At 44.1% G+C, this 12091-nt stretch overlaps 1 protein-coding gene across 4 annotated transcripts in view; it reads left to right on the forward strand.

Annotated features, from left to right (window-relative positions):
- The window catches only part of slc23a2 (solute carrier family 23 (ascorbic acid transporter), member 2), a 66689-nt gene that overhangs the window by 12801 nt on the left and 41797 nt on the right, over positions 1-12091 (forward strand). For 2 of the 4 annotated variants that reach the window (XM_012966055.3, XM_012966057.3), the window contains exon 1: positions 7853-7960. The gene's annotated coding sequence lies outside the window, so the exon portion shown is untranslated. 4 annotated transcript variants of the gene reach the window in all.

Below are 12091 nucleotides of genomic sequence, written 5' to 3' on the forward strand. Positions count from 1 at the left end.
CTGACCCTCTCCACAGCATCTTCCCTACTATAAATGGAAGAATAAACCCCACCGTGTTTCCTAAAATCTATGACCAGCTCTTTAATTTTACTGATGTTAAAGCAGAACGAAAGCCTAACTAAAGGGCAAAATAGGGCAGAAAATTTTGCACATTATGTTTTGGGCTTCTGTACCAGCCCAAGGCAATCCCAGCCCTTTAGCAGGGAAGATCTGTGCCCCCAGTAGCCCCCCATCTTCTTTTCTGCTGATTCCCTGCCCATGCTCTGTGCTGCTGTCACTTACCTGAGCTTAGGGACCCACTCGCAATATACTGTGTATATAGAATATAAATGTCACAATTTAAGCATCAGCTTAAATCAGCGTTTTTCAACCACTGTTCCGTGGCACACTAGTGTGCCGCGAGATGTTGCCTGGTGTGCCGTAGGCAGGGCACCAATGTACTAGGGGGGCACTGCTCTTGGCACCAATGTACTAGGGGGGCACTGCTGCTGGGCACCAATGTACTAGGGGGGCACTGCTCTTGGCACCAATGTACTAGGGGGCACTGCTGCTGGGCACCAATGTACTAGGGGGGCACTGCTCTTGGCACCAATGTACTAGGGGGCACTGCTGCTGGGCACCAATGTACTAGGGGGGCACTGCTCTTGGCACCAATGTACTAGGGGGCACTGCTGCTGGGCACCAATGTACTAGGGGGGCACTGCTCTTGGCACCAATGTACTAGGGGGCACTGCTGCTGGGCTCCAATGTACTAGGGGGGCACTGCTCTTGGCACCAATGTACTAGGGGGCACTGCTGCTGGGCACCAATGTACTAGGGGGGCACTGCTGCTGGGCACAGAGTTAAATTTTTTAACATTTTCTAATGGTGGTGTGCCTCGTGATTTTTTTCATGAAACAAGTGTGCCTTTGCCCAAAAAAGGTTGAAAAACACTGGCTTAAATAACAGGCTGACATAATTTTCTGCTTGATAATTTGCGACGCCCCCTAAGTTTAGCTTCTCAGCAGCTCCTCAGAGGCCACTGAGCCATATTAATTTTTAGGGTTTAGTTCTCCTTTGAGAGAAAGGTTATTCTCCTGACACCACTCTGCCAGGAGTCTGAGCTCTTCTCTGTAGGCCATTTCATCGTTATTAGTGATTAGTCCCACAATGGTCGTCAGCAAATTCAATGATGGTATTAGCTTGTGTCTGGACATACAATCATGTGTGAACAGAGAAGACAGCATCAGGCTCAAAATATTTCCTTGGTGTACCGGTATTAAGAAACAGTTTATTTAACCAACCCATGCATGCTGTGGTCTATTTGTGAGAAAATCCAGGAACCAGACCCAACAGCTTTTGAATCAATTCTGTAGGAATAATAACTGTGTTAGATGCAGAACTATAATCCGCAAATAACATCCTGTCATAACAGTCTTTATTGTCCAAATGAGCTAGAATTGTATGAAGCATATGTGAAATTGCGTCCTCAGTAGATCTGATTATGGCGGCATGCAAACTGCAGAGGAATTAAAGTTTTAACATCAATCTTTCAAAGCACTTCATTACGATAGAAGTTTGTGCTAAAAGGTGATAAAGCAGGCCGCTTTATTTGTTTTAGCAGCAGGAACAGTGATAGTATTTGTAAACCAAATAGGAACAATTAAGCTCTGCAAAGAGATGTTAAATATATCAGCATAAACAGTAGACAGTTGTTCACTGCATACCTCCTGAACTGACACTGTTAAGGTGGCCATACACACACAGATAATAGCGTACGAAACCTCGTTTCGTACGATATTTGGTGCGTGTATGGTATGTCGGCGAGTCGACCGATATCGCAGGAAGCTGCTGATATCGGCCGACTCGCCCAGTTTGAAAATTTTGATCGGGCGCCATAGAAGGCGCCTGACCAAAATCTCCCTTCAGCGCTGAATCGGCAGAAGGAGGTAGAAATCCTATTGTTTCTACCTCCTTACCTGCCGATTCAGCCCTGAATGGTGTGTGGCGGATCTGACGATGTTTCGTGCGACCGATGGTCGCACGAAACATCGTCAGATCGCCACGTGTATGGCCAGCTTTAGGGTGAAGACACACAGAGTTACTAGCAGGGCTGTGGAGTCGGTAGATAAATTTTCCGACTCCGACTCCTCAGTTTCTGATACTTCCGAATCCACGACTCCGACTCCTCTGTTTTTAATATTCTAATGTATTTTATACATCCAGGAAGGGGCAGGGGGGAAGTGGCACTTAAAACACAACTGAACTGATAATAAACTGATAGACAATTTTATCTATACTCCTACTCCTAATGATTTCCCTAGAATCCCATAGGCATGTTTAAAGTTTAAGCTAACATTACAGCTGAATTACAGCAGTTTTTCAAATGTTTTAAAGCTTCAGTCTTAAAGGGGACCTGTCACTCTAGGAAATAATTCGTTTCTTTTCTATTGTGTTTGTTAAGCAAAACTGACTTTATCAACTATATAAATCATATAAATCTTGTTAATAATCACAGCCAGCAGGCAGCTGCCATTTTGTGGGCACTGTTATTAAGGCAAGCTTTGTATCGTCCCAAAATCTTGTGTATGTGCCAGAATGGGGGGACCTGATGCCCATGCCCTTGCACTGGCTACACAATTAGACGGTGAGAAGATAGGGGGAATGTGAGTGAGTCGGAGTCGGTTCATTTTTTGCCGACTCCAACTCCAGGTACCCAAAATTGCCTTTGACTCCGACTTCACAGCCCTGGTTACTAGTAGTAGCTACTTGTTTTACTTCATTTACTGATAACTCTTTGAATGTGTGTTTCAGCAGAGGCAATTCTCAGCATTGTCTATGGCAGGGTATTTTTTGGCATTTAGTAGCTGTGATAAAGTAGCTGCTACGAGTTGCTCTGTGTGCCTTCACCCTTAAGAAAGGTTGGGAACTCCTCAGCCACGCTGAGGCAAACAGGTAGTAGCCAGGGATGCTGGGGCTGAGGGCCACGCTGAGGCAGACAGGTAGTAGCCAGGAATGCTGGGGCTGAGGACCACAGGGAGGCAGACAGGTAGTAGCCAGGGGTGCTGGGGCTGAGGGCCACGCTGAGGCAGACAGGTAGTAGCCAGGGGTGCTGGGGCTGAGGGCCACGCAGAGGCAGACAGGTAGTAGCCAGGGGTGCTGGGGCTGAGGGCCACGCAGAGGCAGACAGGTAGTAGCCAGGGGTGCTGGGGCTGAGGGCCACGCAGAGGCAGACAGGTAGTAGCCAGGGGTGCTGGGGCTGAGGGCCACGCAGAGGCAGACAGGTAGTAGCCAGGGGTGCTGGGGCTGAGGGCCACGCTGAGGCAGACAGGTAGTAGCCAGGGGTGCTGGGGCTGAGGGCCACGCAGAGGCAGACAGGTAGTAGCCAGGGGTGCTGGGGCTGAGGGCCATGCTGAGGCACACAGGTAGTAGCCAGGGGTAACTAAAACGCTGAAAACAAATACCAATATATTACCATTGCTATGAAGCTGCTGTGCTGGGAATGAGAGTTGCCTGAGAACAATATTGACTGTACAGCAGAGGGGAACTGACAGATATGATGGGGTAGGGCTGTGGTAGAAAAGCTGACACTATTTAGAAGAGCACACGAGGCAGCGAGAGAAGAGCTGACGCTGTTCCTTAGAGGGGAGATGACCGTGGGAGACGGATTAACTGTTTTGAAAATCTGATGTTTAGAAGCATAGGCTACTCACTGAGCTTGTACTCACTGGGCAGTGAAGTCATTGGGTAGAGGAGTGAAGTAAAAAAAAAAAAAAAGGGTCAGATTTGTTTTAATGTAATTAAAGGTGGCCATACACAGATTTGGGTCCTTCAGACCCATTCAGCAACTTAGCTGCCTGAGTATGGGCACCCCCAACGGGCCTACCCGATCTTAATCTGGCCTAAAATTGGGCAGATCTTGATGTATGTATGTATAACTTTATTTACAAGTGATATAATAAATACAATAAATATTTATATACATATATATATATATATATATATATATATATATATATATAAGTGCCATGTGGTATGAGACACAGTAGGAAGGAGGTCCCTGCCCCGTAGAGCTTACAATCTAAGTGGTTCGGTAACATACAGGCACAAACTGGAAGGTAAGAGTGCATCAGGTATGGGCATTTGCCCTTAAGCGCAGGACTAGGCAAGATAATGTCTTAGTGCTCCAGAAGGTAACAGCTGAGCTTTTTCTTAAAGAGAGTTAGTGAGTTTTCCCTATGGAGGGATTCAGGGATAGAGTTCCAGAGGTAAGGAGCAGCGAGATAGAAAGGTTTAAGACGAGAGAGCGCAGTGGGTGTGGATGGTGTAAAAAGACTGAGGCTCTGAGAGGAGCGGAGGAGACGACCAGGAACATGTAGGGAGACCAGTGAAGTAATGTAGTGAGGAGCAGAGGAGTGAAGGGCTTTGAATGTCAGCAGAAGGATTTTGTAAGCTATTTTTTGCTTAACAGGCAGCCATGCTAGTGAGCTTAATTGAGGAAGAACAGGTTCCCTCTTCGGAGAGAGCAGGAGGATCCTGGCAGCAGAGTTTAAAATTGATTGCAGGGGAGAGAGATGGGAGTCCGGGAGGCCGGTTAGTAGGTGATTGCAGTAAGCGGGAAAGGATAAGGAAAAAACGGCAGGTTTTGGCAGTGTTATTAATGTGGTTAGAGAAGGAGAGTGACTGGCCAAAGATAACCCCAAGGCAGCGTGCTGAATTAACAGAGTTGATGGTCATGCCATCAATAGTAATGGGGAAAGGAGGAGAAGGGCTAGGTTTTGGGGGAAGACCATGAACTCTGTTTTAGCTAGGTTAAGTTTCAGCTGGTGTTGGTTATCCAGGAGGAGATAGCCAGGAGGCAGTTAGCAATCCGGGTTTGAACATCAAAGGTTAGTGCAGAGGTGTCTAAATATATCTGGATGTCATCTGCATATAAGTGGTATTTAAGACCAAAAGAAGAAATAAGGTCTCCTAGAGAGAGTGTACAGGGAGAAGAGCAAAGGACCAAGCACAGAGCCCTGAGGCACCCCCACACTAAGCGGAACCGGGGTAGAGGATTTGTTAGCAAGAGCAACAGAGAAGGAGCGGTTAGAGAGATAGGATCAGGCAAGTTTGGTTTTCCCATTGGATTTGGGACTGCATCGTCTCATGAGAAAGTGGCTAGGGCAGTGATTCACCACCAGGAACCTTAATATCAAACAGAGTGTTTTATGTGTTATGATAGGGCTTAGCATGTGGTAAAATGAGGAAATTTGAGGGCTGGGGATTTCCCAGTAGTCATGGTACACAATGCAGCCAGTTACAAAAAGTTGTGGGGGGAGAACCCGTCCCATTGAGTTTGAGATAAACTGGACATCTACACTACTGCAATGCCCTGGACAGAGAGAGAGGATATATATATATATATATATATATATATATATATATATATATATATATATATATATATATATATATATATATATAAAGCATGGAATGGACATAGCACTCACAGGACTTTGTAACAAATCTATGTTATCTTTTATTTGTAATGCAATGAATGGTAAGGCAGAAAATGTTCTTTTATTGTGCCCTACCTCAGCCCTTGTCAGCTTGATACCACCCCAATGGCATGGGAAGCATAATACATTCCTAGAAGAGGCCGAGTATTAAAAATCATTATTCATGTGATATCTGTCATTCCTGTCAGGTTGGCATGGGATTTTACTTCTGTTGTTTTATAGCCTTCTAGCTATGACCCAGAGCTGAGTATGTGACCCTCCCCGTGTTTGTCTGTACTCAGGCTGAGATGGAGTTCAGTGAGGAATGCTCTTAAAAGTCCTGAGGAAGCTTAGCCTGTTATTTCTTTCCCACTTCCTTCCTTCCCTTTCCACCTCACTGCCAATTAACAATCTGTACCTTTAAATTGTCAGGGAAAAACCCCTGTGTCGAAAAATATTACTTCTGTTTCTCAGGCTACAAAACCAAAAAGAAAAATCCATTGACCAAAGTATAAATGAGATATTATTCCAATGGATAATAACTATTGGATATTTTTGGTACCAACCTGGGAAATACCCTCAGTGGTCCCCCAACCTTTACTTTGCTGGTCTCATTCCTCCCATTTGGGAGCTCAGACTTCCGATGTTGGCTGGGCTGCTTGTGGGTAACTTACCAAACAAATTCACTTTGCCGACAGGGCCATAAAAACCTATTTAGTTACTTAAGCACAATGGTATAATATGTAATTCATTCTAAATCTGCAAAGGAGAAGTTGCAGCTTTCTCCCCCCCGTCCCCTCCTGATACAGTTTGTTCATTGGGGCTTCCTTTATAAGGCCTTGACTTCTGGAATGCATTTTTTTTCTTTGTCCTTAACCCATTCCCTGTAATAGGCCACGCAATCATACTTAACCAAACACTTATTTAAGGCCATTTACAAAAGAAAAAAAAATACTCGGAAAGCAAGACCATACGTACCATAAAGAGGTAGAAATAATTGCTTGAAACCCCCATTGCTCATGCTTTTACCCCCAGTAGTTTTCCCTTTCATGTTTGTATAATATGTTAAATGCTTATAAGGACTTTATTTTGCTGTTGTTTCTCCTTGCAAGGAAAATTATTCTGTTTTTCTGAAAAGGGAAAATGAACTTCAGATATATAATATGAGTGCATTGTACATGCTTCCATTTAAAATTAATCATAGTTGGTAACAATAGATTCATATTAAACGGCCTTTGGACAAGTTTTCATACATTCACCCCCAAGTGATTTGACTCAAATGTGTGTCATGTCAGTGCAATTAGCAGCTGTTAAACTACAACTCCCAGCGATTGCTTAATCGGTTTATATTCCCTAATGGATTATAAATAAATGCTTCCTAATCATAAATCATCCCGCAGATGCATTCTCCTGTGACGTAAATGTAATTTGGAGAGTTTCATGCTGAAACAAGCCAAGCATTAGATGTAATTAGTTTGGAAAGTGTTTTTTCCCTTCCTTTGTAAATGGCAAAATGTTGCTGGGATCCAAATTAAATCCAAATTCTAAAGTTTGCTGCCTGAGGAATGCTGGGAGTTGTAGTACCAGAACATGTAGGAAAACATATTCTGGCTATCACCAAGTATACTTTTGGATGAATATTATTGCTTCAGGCTTACTATACTGCAAATGTGGGATACCTAGAAGTGGGGGGGGGGGGAAAATGGCAGCTCTCTAGAGGTAAAAACGGGTTGCAATTTTGGAAAGTCTAGTAAGTTGGTACCCTAAATGTTTTAGGCTTTTCTTGTCCTGATACAGAGTTTTAAAAAGGAAAATGATATAAATTATTATTATAATATAATAGTGGCTCTTAAAAGGCCTATTATTTCTGTATTGTAAGCTCTTTCTTGTAGATTTATAAGTTATTTTGGGCAGGGCCCTCTTCACCTCTTGTATCGGTTATTGATTGCTTTATATGTTACTCTGTATGTCCAATGTATGTAACCCACTTATTGTACAGCGCTGCGGAATATGTTGGCGCTTTATAAATAGATGTTAATAAATGTTAATATAGTGTTAGTAACAGAAAATATGTTTATAGTCACAGACATTTTTTTGTATGATGGTAAAGAGCCCAGCACATTTTATCCCAGTTTAATTATAAATAGTGTATCGGGTATTTAATGAGCTAAAAGGACCTTTATTCTTTTAAACATGTAAAGAATAAAAGTGTAAATATTAATGAGACCGTCAGACTTTATGCCGCTGTAAGATGTGGTGCTCCTGTAGTACCAAGCTGTGCCTCTGTGTGTCAGTGTTGCACCCATGTCTGGCCAGCCTACAGTGACGTTTCCTTTTGAAGGTCTGTGCTTGGCTCTTATGCAATCCTGCAGTTTCTTCCGCACGTTAAATAAGCATGCTGTGCCATTGTATAATGAGGCAGACGGGCTGGAAGGGATCACAGACAAGGAGAAACCTTCAGAGGAGACACAAGTGCTGGAGCTGAGCACGCCACTTCCTAGGTGAGAATCGGGTCAAGTTCAGCATTCCTAAGCTGCTACTACTACCTTTTATTCTTTCATAGGGAATTCTTATAGCCAGCTTGGATCTCATTGATTATCCTAATGAGTTTGTGTTTACAATACGGCACCATTCTGTAAAGGCATGCTTCATACTTTGTGCTAAGGGCTGTGCCACAATCCATTGATGGATCTCGTACTTTGTGCCTCACTTATCTACTCAAGCTGTGACATTTGTTGTACGCTGTGTCACTGCCTGTTCATTCCTCTCTTATTGCCTTCCTCTTACACTGCAACTTGTCAGGGATAAATGGTTAATATCAATTGTAATTCCTTTTTTTTTTTGTGTAGCAATACAGCGGAGTTACCTAAACTGTCGTGGCAGTGTGTATCTGTACAGAGTTTGTATTTATTGTGCTTTGGGCAATATAAAGGAACAGTAACACCAACAAATGAAAATGAAAATATAATGTACTGGGGGGGGGCAACATTTAAGCTGGTGAAAAGGCAAAGGTTACATAGCAGATAACAGATAAAATACCATTGTAGTCTACAGAGATTATCTGTTATTGTCTGTGTAATCTGTGCCTTTTGTCGTATTTTCCAGTTTAAGGGCTCTGGCACACGGGGAGATCAGTCGCCCACGATTTGCCGAAATCGCCTGCTCGGCGCATGCCATCCCACCGCGACTTACATTTTCACCGGTGGGATGGTAGTTCGGGGAGATTAGTCGCCCGTGACGAGGGAGATTTGTTGCAGGCGGCTAATCTCCCCGTGTGCCAGAGCCCTAAATGGCTGCTCCCATGGCTACACAGCAGGGTATTTATATAGCCTGTATAGTCTTTCTAAATGCAAACACACCAGTTTTACCAGTGCAGGGCAGCAGTACATTATATTCAAATTACTTTGATAAATGTTCATTTTTTTGTGTTACTGTTCATTTAAGAACTTTCTGGCTCATTTTTGATCCATATATTTACAGACATAGCTCCCCAAAGCTCCTCTAGCCCAGTAGCAATCTTAGTGCCCTTTGCCGGGGGAATATTTATTTATTTTGTCTTCCTATAGAAACTCTATGGCTATATGGAGCTTTTTCCTTTATAACTTATGGTCAAAGGATAAAGGAAGCAGGATATGTTTTAGTTATAGTAGCAGTGGGGAAGTAAAGCAGTGTTGGGAAGTCCTAGTTTATAGGCAGAGAAGTAGATATTGTTGTTATTCTTTATATAGAGGCAATTTATTTTGCAGCTCTTACAATCTAAGACTAATATCTATTTTCCCATGGATTTAAAGGAACAGTAACACCAAAAAATGAAAGTGTATAAAAGTAACTAAAATATAATGTGCTGCTGCCCTGCACTGGTAAAAGTTGTGTGTTTACTTCAGAAAGTCTACTATAATTTATATAAATAAGCTGCTATGTAGCCATGGGGGCAGCCATTCAAAGGAGAAAAGGCACAGGCACATAGCAGATAACAGATAAAACACTATTGTATTCTACAGAACTTATCTGTTATCTGCTATGTAACCTGTGCCTTTTTTTCCAGCTTGAATGGCTGCCCCCGTGGCTACACAGCAGCTTATTATATAAATTATAGTAGTGTTACTGTAGCAAACACACCAGTTTTACCAGGGCAGGGCAACAGTGCATTACATTTTTATTAGAGCTGGGCGGTATGACCAAAAATTTATATCACGGTATTTTTCAAAATTATATCGGTATCACGGTATTTGACGGTATATAAATAAAAAATAAATAATAAATATTGGTGGCCCCCCCAACCCCAGCCACAACCCCCCCCAACCCCAACCCCAGCCCCCCCAGCCACAACCCCCCCAGCCCCAGCCACAACCCCCACAGCCCCCCCAACCCCAGCCACAACCCCCCCAGCCCCAGCCACAACCCCCCCAACCCCAGCCACAACCCCCCAGCCCCAGCCACAACCCCCCAACCCCAGCCACAACCCCCCCAACCCCAGCACCAGCCACAACCCCCCCAGCCCCAGCCACAACCCCCCAGCCCCAGCCCCAACCCCCCCAACCCCAGCACCAGCCACAACCCCAGCACCAGCCACAACCCCCCAACCCCAGCACCAGCCACAACCCCAGCACCAGCCACAACCCCCCCAACCCCAGCACCAGCCACAACCCCAGCACCAGCCACAACCCCCCCAACCCCAGCACCAGCCACAACCCCCCCAACCCCAGCACCAGCCACAACCCCCCCAACCCAGCACCAGCCACAACCCCCCCAGCCCCAGCCCCAGCCACAGCCACAGCCACAACCCCAGCCCCAGCCCAACTTACCCAACTTGTGGTTCCTCCAGCGATGCGTCCTAGCGACGTCGCGTGCGCGCCGACGTCACATGCGCGCCGACGTCACGTGCGCACGGGCGCAACCCGGATGTAATTGGATAAAAACTGCAGGAGGCGCGCATACCGGTATGTTCAAAAATCATATCGTTTTTTTTTCAAAAACCGGTATACCGGTTAAACCGGTATACCGCCCAGCACTAATTTTTATTACTTTAAAGCTCTTTCATTTTTTGGTGTTACTGTTCCTTTAACTGGCTGACCCCCCCCCCCCCCCCCTCTGCCACCGCAGCCTGGAAGTCCTCTGATCTGTGTACTTTTCACATTTACAATTAACAATTTAATTAGGAGCAGACTGGGTGTATTTGGAGTGTGGGGGGGAAACCCCAGTACCTGGAGGAGCCCCTGCAAACCTCCTGCTGATAGTGCCCTAGCACCCTATGTGCCGCTAGGCAGCAGTGCTACCCATCCACCACTGTGAATATATGATTTATGTCAGCTATAAGGATACTCTAAATTAAATGGGAGGCCAATGAAATAACCGTGTACAAAGTGCTTAAAGATATGGCTCCTGGAAGAGGACAAAACTACACCATTTGGGGCACAAAAACGCAAAAGGATTAATTTTCTGAATGAAATCTAGCCCATGTATGCACTGGCAGGCAATGGCATGCCTCTGAGCCAACGGAGAAAATGTGAAATAGCCCTTAGGGATCTGTGCTTTAAACACACAGTTGAACATAACAACTATCAATTAGTGTAATGTGCTTTTTGCTTTCTATTGACTCAGCATGCAAGGAGTTCTTAGAACCTTTCCTGCCCTGGGGTTGCTGTATTTATAGGCATGTACAGCAGCCCTGTGGATGAGGTAGATCACAGCAGTGTTTATATTTAATTAAATGTTTTTCTTAAAGTAAAGTCTTAATACAGGTTTTATTTTACACCTGGTTATTGCATTCGGTTGCATCCACAACAGGTATTTCACAATAGGTGTGAGCTCTTCCTCATGGGGATTAAAGGCATTGTGTAAGCACCTGCAGGCACCCAATTATGAGTCAGCCTGACTCAGCCTTCTGTAGGAATGACATAACCATATAAAGGTGGCCATACATGGAAAGATCTGCTTCTTTGGTCAGGTCGGCTGCCCAATATATACACCTTCAGGTGGGGGATATTGGGCTGGTAGGGCCAAAAGATTGGATCTCAACAACGCGGATAGAGGCCAACAGGGTGAGGGCACCCCCAACAAGATTTTTAAACCTGCCCTATTGACATCTGGATGACTTTCAGCCAGATATACAGCTAGCACTCAGTCCTGCCCAGCCTGCCTGCCTCCCTGGTTTGGTGGCATTCGTGTATATAAAGCATGCACAAATACACAGAGACAATCATATTTGTTTTAAGTTTACATACAGCACTTACAAACATTGATGTGATAAAACACACACATATATATATATACATACACATAATCAGCAAATGAGTGAATACAATATAGTTAATAGTTAAAAGTTATAGCTAAATAAAAAAGGATCTAGCCCCATCAAGGTCATCTATGCACTTAATACTAATTCCTGTTAAACTGGCTCAGAATGAAAAAACTGGCAAATAAAGTCATTGCAATTTCTTCTTGGCTCAAAAATGGCAGGGGGATTTTTACCTTGGATTAACATTCCTGCATAACATAAGTGCATGAGCTGTGCAATATTGTTTATTTATTTCCTGTTATTTATCTTTTGATTTATATATATATTTAATATAATACATACAGCCCTTTTCTGCTCTCTCTTGCTATTAGGGGGTGCTCTGCATATCTATTAG

The sequence above is a fragment of the Xenopus tropicalis genome, chromosome 3 (genome assembly GCF_000004195.4).
Source record: "Xenopus tropicalis strain Nigerian chromosome 3, UCB_Xtro_10.0, whole genome shotgun sequence".
Classification (NCBI taxonomy): Eukaryota; Metazoa; Chordata; class Amphibia; order Anura; family Pipidae; genus Xenopus; species Xenopus tropicalis.